Here is a 15,125-nt window from a genome sequence, read left to right as displayed (position 1 = left end):
GAATAGGATATCTATAACAAATTTTGATTTGAGGGAATAACGACTGTTACATTCTATATTTTCATTTAGCCACTCTGTAAATATGAGAGTTTAAGAAGCTACTCATTTCAAATTTGGTATGTGGTCTTTGCGAGTTCGCAAATTGTACAGACTAAGTCTATGGCAAAGGATACCGACGTGCTCTGATTGGTTTACGCCTTGGCATCTTTTTGTCAAGGTTTTGCCTAAAAAATGCCATACCGAAATATATTTTTATAAAAAGAAATAAAATTTGTGAATTTATCCCCCCCCCTATTTTTTACGGTTCACATGTAATATTAATCTGGAACACATATCAAATCCTGAAACCTAAATTCAGGAAATATAAAAATTACAATTTATTAAAAATATTTTTTTGTGTGTTTCTTCTTAATATTATTTTTATATAACTAAAAAAATTAGCTACGAAATCACATATTCCGTTAAAGCTTACATATTTATACGTTTTGAGCATTAAGTAATCATCTCCCCATATGTAGTTGATGGGAAAGTAACAAACGTTCAGCAACAAGTTTCAATGACTGCATAAATTATCTAATAAAGGCACGAAAATCATAGAAAAATAAGAATTATTTCATTGCTGCATCATATGTTGAGTCATTACTTCCATTTAGTTTTTATACTTCGGTGCATAAACAACATTAGTTAATTGTATTACTAGTATTATTAGTAATATTTATTATTATTATTAATAATTAGTATTAGTAGTATTACTAGTAATATTTAGAGAAAACGATCATATTAATAAAAATTAGATCGTGTTGATATTCACTCGTATCTTCCATAAAACTAATGAAAGGTAGAAGGTTTGAGCCAAATGAGCGAAAACTAGACTATTATGAGTGCAAAACATTGCCAAGAAGATGCCAAGGCTTAAACCAATCACAGCTCGTCGGTATCCTTTGCCATAGACTTAGTCTGTACAATTTGCGAACTCGCGTGGTCTTTGCACAAAAACGATAAACTTTTTTACTAACCTCAAACACCGAATCCAAGTAAAAATTTGTATAAAGAAGTACCGGGATGGGAGAAATAATATCCATAATGGAATCAGCTACTCCTCTCTCTACAGATTCGATTCTGGTCAGGAATTTATAGTAAAAATACAAAATGAGAAAACGTTCTAATATATTCCTCTACACTTCTCTAGCGAAAAAGATATTCGATGAAAAAGCAGGTATATGCTACAACCTATTTCAGCGGATGCAAGATAATGTTTTGAAAATGAAATGGATGTTTCTACGGCGAGTTCGCAAATTGTACAGACTAAGTCTATGGCAAAGGATACCGATTGGTTTAAGCCTTGGCATCCTTTTGGCAATGTTTTGCATTCATGATAGTTTAGTTTTCGCTTATTTGGCTCAAACTTTGTACCTTTCATTAGTTTTATGGAAGATACGAGTGAATATCAGCAAGATCTAATTTTTATTAATATAATTGTTTTCTCTAAATATTACTAGTAATACTACTAATACTAATTATTAATAATAATAATAAATATTACCAATAATACTAGTAATACAAGTAACTAATGCTGTTTATGCACCGAAGTATAAAAACTATATGAAAGTAATGACTCAACATATGATGCAGCAATTAAATAATTCTTATTTTTCTATGACTTTCGTGCCTTTATGAGATGATTTATGCAGTCATTGAAACTTGTAGCTGAACGTTTGTTACTTCCCCATCAAATACATATGGGGAGATGATTACTGAATGCCCAAAACGTATAAATATGTAAGCTTTAACGGAATATGTGATTTCGTAGCTAATTCTTTTAGTTATATCCAAATAATATTAAGAAGAAACACACACACAAAATATTTTTAATATATTGTAATTTTTATATTTCCTGAATTTAGGTTTCAGGATTTGATCTTTTCCGCTGTATATGTGTTCCAGATTAATATTACATGTAAACCGTAAAAAATAGGGGGGGGGGGAATAAATCCACAAATTTTATTTATTTTTATAAAAATATATTTCGGTATGGCATCTTTTTGGCAAAACATTGCCAAAAGATGCCAAGGCTTAAACCAATCAGAGCACGTCGGTATCCTTTGCCATAGACTTAGTCTGTACAATTTGCGAACTCGCGCTTTTTGCTATAACTAGAATAACCGAAGAGATGTTAATTAGAAAAATAAATGTAAAAAAAAATGTAAAATAATGTTTAAAAAAATGTAAAATAAATATACTTTAAGAACATCTTCTGGATATTAGCACATTAAGATGAAATTATGCGTTTTATTTTATTGCAAGCAGAGATTGTTCATAGCAGTAAAGCTTTCTAAAAAAATATTATTGTTCATCTAACAATATAAACAAAAGCAAACAATTGCGGTGATGACGTCACACATGACGTATTTTGATCTAGAAGCTTCTTTTTCACTCTTCAGTCAGCCATATTGAATTTTTTGGCTTTCTGTGCTGACCAACTTTACGAGAGCCACATTTGCTTTGATAAAACTTGTTGAAAAGTGACATTTTATCAATTTTTCATTCATATTATTGTATTATATCTTTTAACTGTTGATATTTCCTTTAATTATACTTTCTTTCAGATAGAAATTGAGATGGCGTTGAACTGGTTCCGAATGAAGCTGTAAGTTAGTTATTTCAAAATCCTTAGGATTTTCTTATGAAATGTATTTTGAATTCCTCACATCATTTACTATTTTTCATTAATAAAACTTACTTTTAAATTTTACTAGAGATTTCTAGTTTTATTTAGCTTAGTTATATTAATGTCCCGTTGTAAAGTAACAATTGTGCTATTTTGGGACGGACCTCGTAATTTTGAACCGCGGTCAGATGACGAGGAAGACACTTGAGCTTGCACCCCCCTCTCCACACCACACCGGCGGAGCTAGAGATTTCTAATCTTCTTTTAAATCATTTTATATTAGTATGTGCAATTCATACTTCTGTTTTTGATTCTTGATACAAATCATGCGTAAGACGAACAAACTAAACGGATTTTTATTCGGATATGTTTATTTAAGAAAAACCTTTTTACTGCCTAAAAATTAGAAATAAATCTTTTAATGAAAACTTTGGAATGACCGTTAGATTTGATTTCTTTTTGTTAAACCTGAACTTGCCAAATTAAACGTCGCCAAGGGAAAATGGGTATAATCTTTCATTATGGGGAAAAAAAAATACCACGTATCAAAGTTACCAAGTCGTCAATGTCAAACAACAAAACGATCAATGATTTGGCATTTGTTGATAATATAAACTTTTTGACGATTTGTATTTGGTGTTTGATTTCGCGAAACAGCCCTCGGAAAAGAAAAAGTACCAAAGATTTTTCCAAGTTGTTTATTTTAACTGAATTTAATTTTTGAAGTACGACATTTTATGATGTTTATCTGTTTAATATTTCATTTTCATGTTTATTTTAGAGTTACTTTTATATTTAATGCAAGGTAGTAGATTTAGATCCAAAATATTTTTACATTAATTCTAACAAAAATACAACTTGAAACATGGAACTACTTTCGATTTCAGAATATATAAAATATAGAGAAAATAAAACAATCTTTTCAATTAAACTGTACATTGATTTTGCACTGGATGAGGTATGAGAACAATGTTTTAAGTATTTAAAATCTATGCTAATTGTGCTCAAAAAAGACCTAAATGTCTTGAATGACCACAAAAACTATTATACGACTAAATTCTGCAAACAAATTGTCAGGATTATAATATTAGATGGAAAATTGCCCAAAAAATATTCGAATTTGAAGAAAAGGGCATTATTCTAAAATCGGGCTTTATGCTATAGTTTTAAATTTGAAGAAAAAAAAAGAATGAATTATTTTAATTATTTTATACGAGAAATTGTTAAAAGATTCAGGGTCAATTTCACCATTTTTAAAATTCTCATCAGATCTGCTGTTCTTTTTTATCTCTTTCAAACACATGAATACTGATCTTGTTTCTTTCAAATGTTTTTCAGGTGCGGCTGCCGACTCTTGCGGGAGCAGGCGCAGGAAGAGGGCGTGTACGTCCAGCCATCGTTTGCGGACTTCGACAACAACCAGCACAAGTTTCGGGTGGTAAGTAATTAATTACATTTAACAGTTCATGAATTAAGAATGTGATGTATTCATATATATCCCTGAGTCACGACGTTCTCTAATCGAAAGTGAAGGAATTCTATCGATATCAATGCATAGAAAGTAAATAAAACTTAAGTATTTAATTCCTATAAGGCCACAAAAAGTCTATATTCCTTTTTTAAAATAAAATCGATTTCAAAAAGGATTCGACTTTTCATTGTGTGGTGTTTTCTGTGTGGTTTACAAGTAAAATTCAGAAACAATTGTTTCTGAATTCTATTGTTGCATACTGAATTTTATTGTTGGCGCTGCAGGCGCATAATGTGTGAAGAAAGAATACATAACTTTCAATGGAAACAGTAAATAACAATACACCCAATACCAATGAAAAAAGCTCATTATAGCATTTTACAAATTTGGCTTAAGGTGATCAACAACTTGATGTTCCAATAATTTCATCGGTACACGCGATTTTCGAAGATGACTCACAGCATATCCGCATTTACTCGTCTGATATGTAACGTTACTTGATCTTTTAAAGAAGGAATGTCAGGAAATGTCCTTGATACATAACGCCTTTCCACAACCAGAAATTGCCAAGATTCAGATCAGTGTTATCAGTGAATTGGTGTTATCTTATAAGGATAAAATTTCAGTATCTTACGCAATACCTTCTGCATCGTCGAGAACGAGACATCTGTTTGTCGTAATATCGAACGTGCACTACTGGTACCCTGCTTATCAGCTATCGCCTGATCCGTAACGGCAGTTGCAACTTCTTCAACTTGTTTCTGCTTGATACCATTACATCATCAGCCTGGTTGCATACCAAGAATTCCTATTGTTTCAAATCTTTCAACCATTCTTCGCAAATTAGTTATGGTCATGTGTCCTCTACGTAACTGTTTTAACCGCCAGTATTTACGAAGAGTAGCACTGGCATTTTCGTGCCACTGATAAAATATCTTGACTAATAAGGCCCATTCACGTAGTGACAACGCCATCTACAGGTGAATTCTTGCAGAAAGGCTTGAATTCCCGCAAACCTTCCTTTTATTTTCGATATCTTGTCACAAAGTACCCGTATAAGCAAATTACATAATAAAGTTTTCGATCGCAGTTCCAAGCTTTCCCCTATCGGCGTTTATTGGTACTATTTGTTTCTTGACAAATCGAAACCGCATACTTTAATGTGTATGGTGGTCAAATTTTGTTATATTTTGTCCAGAACAGGGCTGCGAACACTTTCTGCTATTTCTTGATCACCCTGTAGAATCTATCAAAATGTTCTATAAAATATAAAACATATGTTTGAGAATGTCTTCGACTGGATGAATTTGTAATTTGATCTAATGATCTATTTTATAATATTTTTCTTAAGTGAAAATTGAGAAATTGGCTAGACATCGACAAGTTGACAGTTCCCTTTGTAAGCTAAATTTTGTGTCGCTTTATATTTAACCGACTATTTAAAGAGTTATTTCAGTAAATTGCCCTTTTACTTTGAGAAATTTTTTTTTAAATATTTTTTTCGCACACATCACCTAGTGCATATATATCAGTTGGGCCGAAAAGCCATATTAGATTGTGATTTTGATTTTGCTCTTAGCTCAATATGATTACATCTCAAAATTCTTGAAGAAGTTTGCTTCATTCTCATCGTCTGTATTAGTTAGATGTTGTTAATATTGCTGTTCTGGAATTGTTTTTGGTGTGCACGTCTCTGGGAAAATGGTATTTTTCTCGGAAATTCTTAGCGAAAATTTTAAACTTACATTTTTTTGGATAAGAAAACGGTTATTGTTGTATTAATTTTCCAGCAATGTCACAATCCGTAAAAATATTAATTGAAAAAATATGCACATAGCTCTGTCAAAACGTTAGTTACATTCCGTATTAAGGGGGTCCGGGACACATTTCGAAAAAATTTTTATTAATTAATTTAAAATTTTGAAATTTTTTGTACTGATCAACCATCTTATTAATAAGCAAAATCACAACACAAAAGTTTTGAAAATTTTTTTTTGAACTTAAAATTTCAATTTTTTTTTAAAGTGACGTTGTTTTAAATCGATATAACTCAAAATATTTTTGATCAATTTTCAAAATTTTTTCATTAAATCAAACACAAATATATATTCTTTCATTTTGATTCGGCAATTTAAAAAATATTAATTTTTAAAAAAATTAAAAAAATTTGAATGAAAATTTTGAAAAGTCTTGGATACTTTTTTAAAAAAAATTCATATCTTGAAAAGTAAATTTTTTTTTTAATTTTCTGAATCAAAATTAAGGCAAACAATTTGAAAAGTATGTGTTTCAAATTTCAGACCTCTATCTTTATATGATCTGAACTTATATCAATTTGATCACAACAAATAATGAAAAAACGCAACATGGTTAAAAATGCGTTTAAAGTTTAAAAATAAAATTTATAAGAATTAAAACTATTTAAATACATTTAAAAGCTTCCAGATGCATAAGAGACACCTCCCTTCCTCACAAGTGTTTATTTTAATTTAATTTTACATTTACAATTAAGAAAACAAACTTTAGAGCAGAAGATTAAAAAGCACGTTGTCTCATGAAATGTAAACACAGAGGTTCTAATAAACACTGAATCTCTTCGTTTCACTTCATTATTGAAGGAGTTGAGTTGCATACAAACTAAATCTAGGATTTAAAATAAATTCTTTAAAAATTTATTTAAAAAAAAATCAAAAATTAAGCTAAAACAGTGCCGGGAAATGTCTGTTTACATTTAAAGAGATGAAGTTGCCATGGCAACGCCTTTTTGACAGTTGGAATTTCAAAGCAGTGGTCAACAAAAATTATGATATCTCTCGTTCTAATTAAGACAGAAACATGATTTAAATGTTATTTTAAGCAGAAAAGCATGCAAAATTTTTTCAGCTAAAAAACTTTTCGAAAATTTGATGAATTTTGTGTCCCAGACCCTCTTAAAACTATCAGATGAACAGTTATTGTGATGATGCCTTGGGGCAACACTTTACACTTTTATCTGTAGTGGCCTTCTGGAAATTTCAGTATGTGCAAGAAACATTTTAAACATGACTCAGTGGGTGAAGATGGCAGTCAAGTTTGAGTATGTCAGCAGTAATTTGTACTTTGTAGACTAAAAAAGGCAATTTCCTTGCAATATATTGCCACTTGCTTAAAGTGTATGGTGAAAATGCGGAAATTTCAGTTTGTCTAATCATATATCTGAGCACCTACAAATCGCATCCAAATTGAGAATTGGAAGTGTCATTGGTTTTTGGTAGATGAAGAAATGCAATTGCTCAGAAATATACAGGCTGTTGTTTAAAATGTATCGAGAAAATGAGTCAAACTATAGCGAACTGCAGTAACATGTTTTAGAATGGATGTGCAGATATTGGCGAAGTGGAATTGGCGAAGTGGCGAGTAAGAGGAAGAAACCATCTGATTTTATGAATTCTGAGATCGTTGCTCGAATGAATGACGGTTGGCAGGTTACTTTGGAGAAAGCAATAAAACTTGTGCCACTCCTCGACGAATGTTGAAATAGCAGAGATAACTCCGTTGAAATGTAGAGTTTGCATGGAACGATGCGATCGTAGTTTAACCCTCTGCTTGGTGCACTTTCCAAAAATTGCGAACTCGGAAACCACGAGCTTGCGCTGTTTTGTTTTTTGAAGGGGGATCTGACTCCTCCCAACGACGACAGGACGTACTTCCTTCTGGGAGGATTGTACCGTGGCCGGTGGCGGCCCTTAGGACTCAACCACAATTCCCGCCAATGTTGCTGTTGCGGCGGTCTGGTCATTCAGTTTTATGGTTTAAATCCGTGTGCCTTCGTGGCGGGTCGGAGAGTTAGATGGCTGACTTGTTTTTTGAAGGGGTGCTAAACAACGGGGTTGCCAACTTTGGCGCATTATAGCCAACGGTAAATAAGGAGGTTAAACTACGATTCACCTCAAGTTTCAGATGCGAATAATGTTATTGTAAAACTTATATCCTGTTTTATTTTTTTTTAAACAGTGCGACTATCGTTTTGACGTCTTGCATGATACTTGGTTCATGAAAAAGAAATCAAATTTAAATTCTCTATAGCATTCCCAAACCAAGAATATCAAATTCAGTCTAACGTTTTAGTTTCAAACAATCTCAAATTTTGGTTAATGTTACATTTCCGTGCCTGAAAAGCATTATCGATTTCGCAAGAAAAAGTGTGAGAAAATTCATAAAAGCTCTTTTGTGGCATTTAAAAAAAAAATCTGCAATATCAGAATGCATGCGCAATGATATGAAAAACAGTAGCAAAGAAGAACGTGTGTGATATTGATAATAAAGAGAGAAAAAATCCGATTTCTCTATTCTATCTATGCTATCATGTCATATATGGTAAGTAAATGAACATAAATCTTTGATAATATTCAGGAATTTAAATGGAGTTCATTTAATCAAAGGTTTTTACTTTTGATATATTTTTGATCATAGAAATGTAGAACCACTGTGTAAAATTACGAAAAAAAATTATTTTATCAAACTCAGAAATATGATGCTAACAATACGAGGAATTGCTTCAGTTAAAAGCGAAATAACTTAATAACCGTAATATATTGTTACGAACCTGTGATGCTGCTTCCCAACATAGTTGGTTCCATAGGAGGTCCCAGAGCTTGGCGACGAATTTGGCGATTTTGGCGCCAAAATAGATTATACCCGAAACATCGAGAATTTTCCCGATCCGTCCAGTAGGAACCGAGATACGTCTCGAACGTTCCTGATTGGTTGAGAAGCTTCTAGCCCCGCCTCCTGAGACCTATAAAAGGAGCTGCAGCTGCCGGGGAGGAGTAATGAACCAGAGTCGCCGTGGTGAATTGAAGGGTTGTCATCGTGAACCAGATCGGAGAGAATAGTCGTGAACCAGATCGGAGAGAATAGTCGTGGACCAGTGGAGTCGAAGAGTAGTCGGGATCGACGGTAAAGAACTGGCCTTCCAGAGTAGTCGTAGTCGGAAGCGACAGAGAAGAGTAGGTTGGATCGACGGAGGTCGTCGTCGGAAGCGACAGCGCAGAGTAGTCGGAATCGACGGTGTAGAACTGGTCAGAGCAGCGACGGAGTGAAGCTAGTGCTGAACTAAGCTGTGCGCTACTGTCTGCAGTAGAGTCTTGTTGTATGCTGCACGTCTCGGCTGAAGATAATCGTCTTCTGTGCTGTATATAGTTGTCGTCCTTGCGCTGTCCTGTGTGTCTTCGTGTAAATAAACGTCGTTGTTTTATTTTCTACTGCCGCCTGCTGATTGAGCGTTCTTCACACCATATAACTTCCACTATCCAAACGAACCCCGGAAATTTCGTAACAATATTATTAAGCTTTATTATATATCTGGTTAAAAGTGAGTTTCAGTTTCGCCTTCGGGAAGTACAGAACCAACACTGAAAAAAAACCCTGTTTTGTCCTGATAGGTGAAATTAAAGTGGGAACCATTCCAGCAAAGGTGCATATAATAGTTAATTGATGCCACTATAAAGGGAAGAAATTGGCGGCTGGGAGCCATGAAAACTTGGCTGCAATTGCCATGAATTAAAGGTAATGGATGTGGGGAATATTAAATAGAGTTCATATAAAACCAAACTGAAAGACTATTATATTCATTATTTAAAATATGGCATAACTTATAAAGAACTATAACCCTGATTTTTCTTAAGGCTCATAAAGATAAATGTAGTATGATTCAAATTAACCAATTTGATGAATCTATTTATGGAATTAAATTCTATCGTTAATAAAGAACATTTTTATACTGATTATATTCATATATCGCACATTTTAAGTATTTCTTATTTTTCAATTTTAATTGTTAAAAAAATCTAAAGTGATTGTCTCGTTGATTCAGATCTAAACATTTATTAAAATGTATATCATTTTTTGTAGATTCCGAAGCTGCGCACTGCGGAGGAATTCCACGCCTACCATGCCTCCCGGGGTCGAACTGAGAGACTCATTTGAAAAAAATGTAAGTGCACAGAATTTATTCATTTTTACTATCTATTTACGACACGATTTTGAAAAATTAACTTTGTGGGGTTTTTAACTCATTTCAAACCATCATCAGAAAAAGAAACGAGGTGCTAGCTTTTTTTGAAAAAAAATAATTTCAGATCAAGAATCGCTTTTTTTTATTAGACTTAAAACAAAGTACTGCTGTCGTACTTGAATTATTAAATCAAATGACAGCCACATTTTGAAATACAGGTAATGGGAATTGCACTTTTTTATTTCTTTTGAATTTGTTTCAAGATAGCTACTGTCCTAACAGTTGGCGAATGTTTTGCCAGCTTGGTGACGAAACAGTACCATGTTCTGAAATCATACTTCCATTCCGTACCTGAAGGATATTTAAAATATTTTAAGCAAAGATTTTAAATACATTTTTTGGCGTAGATCAGAAAATACATGTTAGATTGATTAAGTGGATTTAGAGACCATTAAATCATTAAGAGCTTGATATTTTCAGTGTTAATAAAACCAACCGAGATTAAGATTAGAAAAAAATATGTTAATTAACCCTATTTGAGAAATTTAATGGCATTCATTTTCAGAAATTTCATACTCTTTGGAAATAAAATATAAATAACTATTTGGAAAATCTAGTATTTGTATTCTTTTAATCTAATCCTTGCATTTACAAGGGGCAGCAGGAAAACCTGTATAAACAATTTTTAACATAACATTATTAAAAATAAATAAATTAAAAAAATATAACAATTAGTAATAAGGATAGATTTTTACTAATAAATAAACTTAATTAGTTTCAAAATGGCCGCCTTTTGAAACGATGCAGAGGCGCAAATGTTTATTGAAATTTTCAGCAATGGACCGCAAGTCTTCTGACATTAATTTATCCCGTTCCTGTCGAAGTGATTGCATTAGAAAGTCCAAACTTTTGTGTGGCTTAGTAGAAGCCTTAGACTTCAAAATGGAATATACACTGCAATTCATAGAATTGAAATTTGGCGATATTGTGTCCAAGCTTCAGATGATAAAATGTCTGGAAAATGCACCTTGCATTAACTACTCTTGTGTCTTTTTGGCCTTGTGAGCTGGTGCGGAGTCTTATTGAATGGTCTGGTTTACATTGACGAAGTGCATTTTGTCCCACTGAACTTTCTAGAATGTCCCCCTCCCGCCTGAACCTAGACCAGATTCTGATCCTAGAATTAAATACCGTCCAATTTTAAGACTTTCTGGAATAGGTTTTTCCTAAAGGAAAGAACTTTGAATAAGACATCTGATAAAATAATTAATAAATCTTCTTTTTCTGCATCATAGATTCGTTTTTCGAAAAGCGAATGCAATCGGCTTTAAAAATAATGTAACCAAATAGATATGGAGATCAGAATACTGCACAAAAATATATTCTATAGTCAAATATGTTAAACAAAAGCTAGTTACAGTTTTAAGTTCAATGTTAGAGAACGCCATGATAACTTTTTCTTTCCTTTTGAAAACACCTAGATCTGAACTGAAAAAGTCTTAATGCTTCAGAAAAATTTAATCATCGCAACATTTAATAATCTAACATCATCCAACAACTAGCATACCAAATTTCCTCTTCAGGGGTCAGGAAAGGGAGGACGAGGAACGACGGTAGCCCACCTCCACGCGGAGTTCCTCGGGTAACGTTCTGCCAGAGTGCAGTAACGGCGAAGAGGCTACTCGGATACAAAAAGTCTTATACATATTCTTCTTCTTTATAATCTTAGCAAAAGACTTTCTCCCAATGACAGCAGAATTTTAGGAATAGGGGGTGCTTCAACCATTTATATAAGTCAGTTATATTCACGTAAGAAGGTGAATTAGAATTCTATGTAGAGAAGCCTCTTCTTTTCCAACAGAATCACATTGATTTTATACAATAGAACATCCCTTAAAATATATGTGACTTATAAAAGAGACCTAAAATGAAAATATTGAGAACGTAACACTTCTGCAATATTGCTTTAGTTGCAACATGCTGACTGTCCGGTTTGTCACTGTGCCGATCGAGGCATCGAAATCTACCCAGTTACATACATTAACTGAGTGTTTAAAAAGCAGCTCGACGTTTATTTAATCGTTTGTTTCCAACATAAAATAATATACTTTCATCTTTTTATTCTTTTACATGTATTAGATCGGGCAACTATTGACCACTGCATTATTAACAACATTTCTAGTTAAATATATGTGTGCCCCCCCATAAAATGTGTTTAGAAAAAAAAAGAATGATGTCCAGAAACGAATACAAAGGGGATCATGATCTCCCCCCCCTCATAGTCATCTATACTTATAATAAAACTCAATGTGTGTGTGTGTGTGTGTTGGCGCTCTACAGACCAGACAATTTGACCTACAGCTACCAAATTTGGTACATGTATACCTTGGAGGTCGAGAATGTGCACCTGGGGTCCTTTTTTTGAATTTTTAATTAGAATTTTAATTATTAAATGAAAAATAACTTTGTCGCCAAAAAACTCTTCATTTCCCCACCGCCAAATGAGTAAGGCTTCATTTTTTCCCATGCTAATGAAGTTAGGCTTAACATTTTTCGACCGATTATTTCAAACGATTCTGTTTATTTTATTAGTGTTTGATGCATTTAAAATTAAACATTGTTAATTAATTGATCTGCTCATGATGAATTTGAGAAAATTTTGTTGACAAATTCTTGAGATATTACATAAATTAAGAAAGATATTCTTTAGTGCGCATAAGATTTAAATGCTCAGTGACTCTGTTTTCAGTAATAATATTATAAAAAAATGCTTCGTTTCAGTAAAAATATTATTATATTAATTGCAAATTAATCAGTTCCACTTTAATTTAAAGCATAAATTCTACGGGAGCTAACAGAAAATTTGAAAGATACATATTACGTTACGACTGAAGGCCTTTATAATATTATGAGTGAATTATGGACTATCAAAATTTGAAGTTTTAAAATATTTTGATAAAAAGGCTATTAAAGAAGGAATTGCATAAAATATTCAATTATTAAAATTTTAACGAACATTGGCGCACCGGCTGGTCGCCAAGGGCGGTTAGTATTATATAAATATATGTTTCATAGATAAAAATGATCGAAATTTATTAGATAAGAGTGTTAATTAAATACATGTATTTTATGATCCACCTTTTTGCGGTCTTACAAATCCAATTTTTTCTTAAAAAATCAAAATGCTTCATTGATGAGCAATCAATTAGTCGTCAAGTATTCCTTTTTTCACCGTTATTACAACTAGTCATCGTACATTCTATGTAGTTGAGAAATATTGCATATCTATAAAAAAGTATTATAAGATATATATTTTCGAAAAAGTAATACTTTCTGTATTTTGTATGTAAAGTAGTGTGCATTCTAAATTTGGTGTAAATTTAATGCCATTCATTGGCATGGAAGTTTTAAGTAACAATATGGGCAAACGTTCCTCTTTTTGGAGCGACATTAATTAATTCAAATTTGAAAATTCATTTCTAAATTTTTGCACTTAAAACAAAGTCATAAGGGATACAAAGGCGTAGCATAGTCCAACACTTCTTATTCCACCTTTTTGATACTTTTTTAATTAAACCCTTAATCCCACAGGAAAATTTACATAACCATTTACATAGCTATATTCTAGAGCACTCCCTTCCCCACCCCAATGCTAGAAATATCCGGTTCTGCATTGAAATAATTCCCCAACTACAATGCGGTTTGAAAAAGTGATTTAAAATATTTTCGCCTTGAATTCCATAAAATCATGGAATTAAATATATAATTTTTAAACAATTCCAGACAGTGTTACTTCTTTGCCGTGTCAGTAAAATAGCTTCAATTATTTGATTACAGATTGCTATTATGCCTATCGTTATTTGTTGAACGACTCAGTTTGAACTGGTTCTTTGAAGTCGGCTTCATTAAGAAATGTGGAAATTTTAGTAGCCAATACAGTCATATGAAATTGTTTGATTTGACGATTGATATAGGATGGACATGCAGAGATCAAGTAACATTGTATATATTGTTATAGTTTTTAAAAGAAAAAAAAATTCTTGTTGTATAAAAACTCCAGTTTTGAATTTCAAGTTTGAAGAACTTATTTGAATACAATTGATCACAATTTATTAAGGAAGAATTTAAAAACAAATAAACTTTTATCAAATTGTTTTCGATACACTACTTTTTACCATCTCTGATGCTTTCATAATTTTTTATTTTAATTCGCTATTGCTATTATAAAAGAATTAATTGTCGGAGAGAAGAGAAAATGATTATTTCAGTTTATGCTATAGATAGTATTAAGCGTTTAAATATTAATCTCTTATTTACTTTCTAAAGACCAATATGATGGAGAGTTAAAAATATTATATTTTTCCTCCCTTGTTGAAGTTTAACAGTAAGGGTGGCAGTCACTTTTAATTGCATTTAAATTTATACCAGTGACCGAGGATTATTTTGGGTAAATAGGACTACATTCAGTCATGGTGGATCGACAAGGGCAATACTTGAGTTGATACATTCTCCTTCAACTTTTCAGAATACAGCAAATGGAGAATGGTTGAATTCCGACAGATTGAATGTCTTTTAGTACACATCATAAAGCAGGCATCTGCTTGGAAGCCTCCATCTTATAAAAGACTAAGATCTCGATTTTTAATTAATTTTAATTTTGTGGGATAATTTAATTTTGTACTTTTATTATTTTGTAATATGTAGTGTAGTCGAATTCATTTAAGTAAAAAGTTTTATTTTTTTATTTGATTTCAGAACATTATTATTTTTCTTATTTACAAATTCAGGTGCAAATTAGTGGGTTTTTTTTTTGCTATTGATTGATTGACAAAAATGCAACTGCTCTGTCTATTTTTTAAAATCAGTTTTAGATTGCATTAACGTGTCTGTAATTTTCTTACCACTTTATGTAAAATTACTTTTAATTCTTTAAATTTTTATAAAATTTTCCCCACGAAGCCTCGAACCGAATTTTTTTTTAAATTAATTTA

Source organism: Argiope bruennichi, chromosome 11 (genome assembly GCF_947563725.1).
Source record: "Argiope bruennichi chromosome 11, qqArgBrue1.1, whole genome shotgun sequence".
Classification (NCBI taxonomy): Eukaryota; Metazoa; Arthropoda; class Arachnida; order Araneae; family Araneidae; genus Argiope; species Argiope bruennichi.
This window is presented reverse-complemented; position numbering follows the sequence as displayed.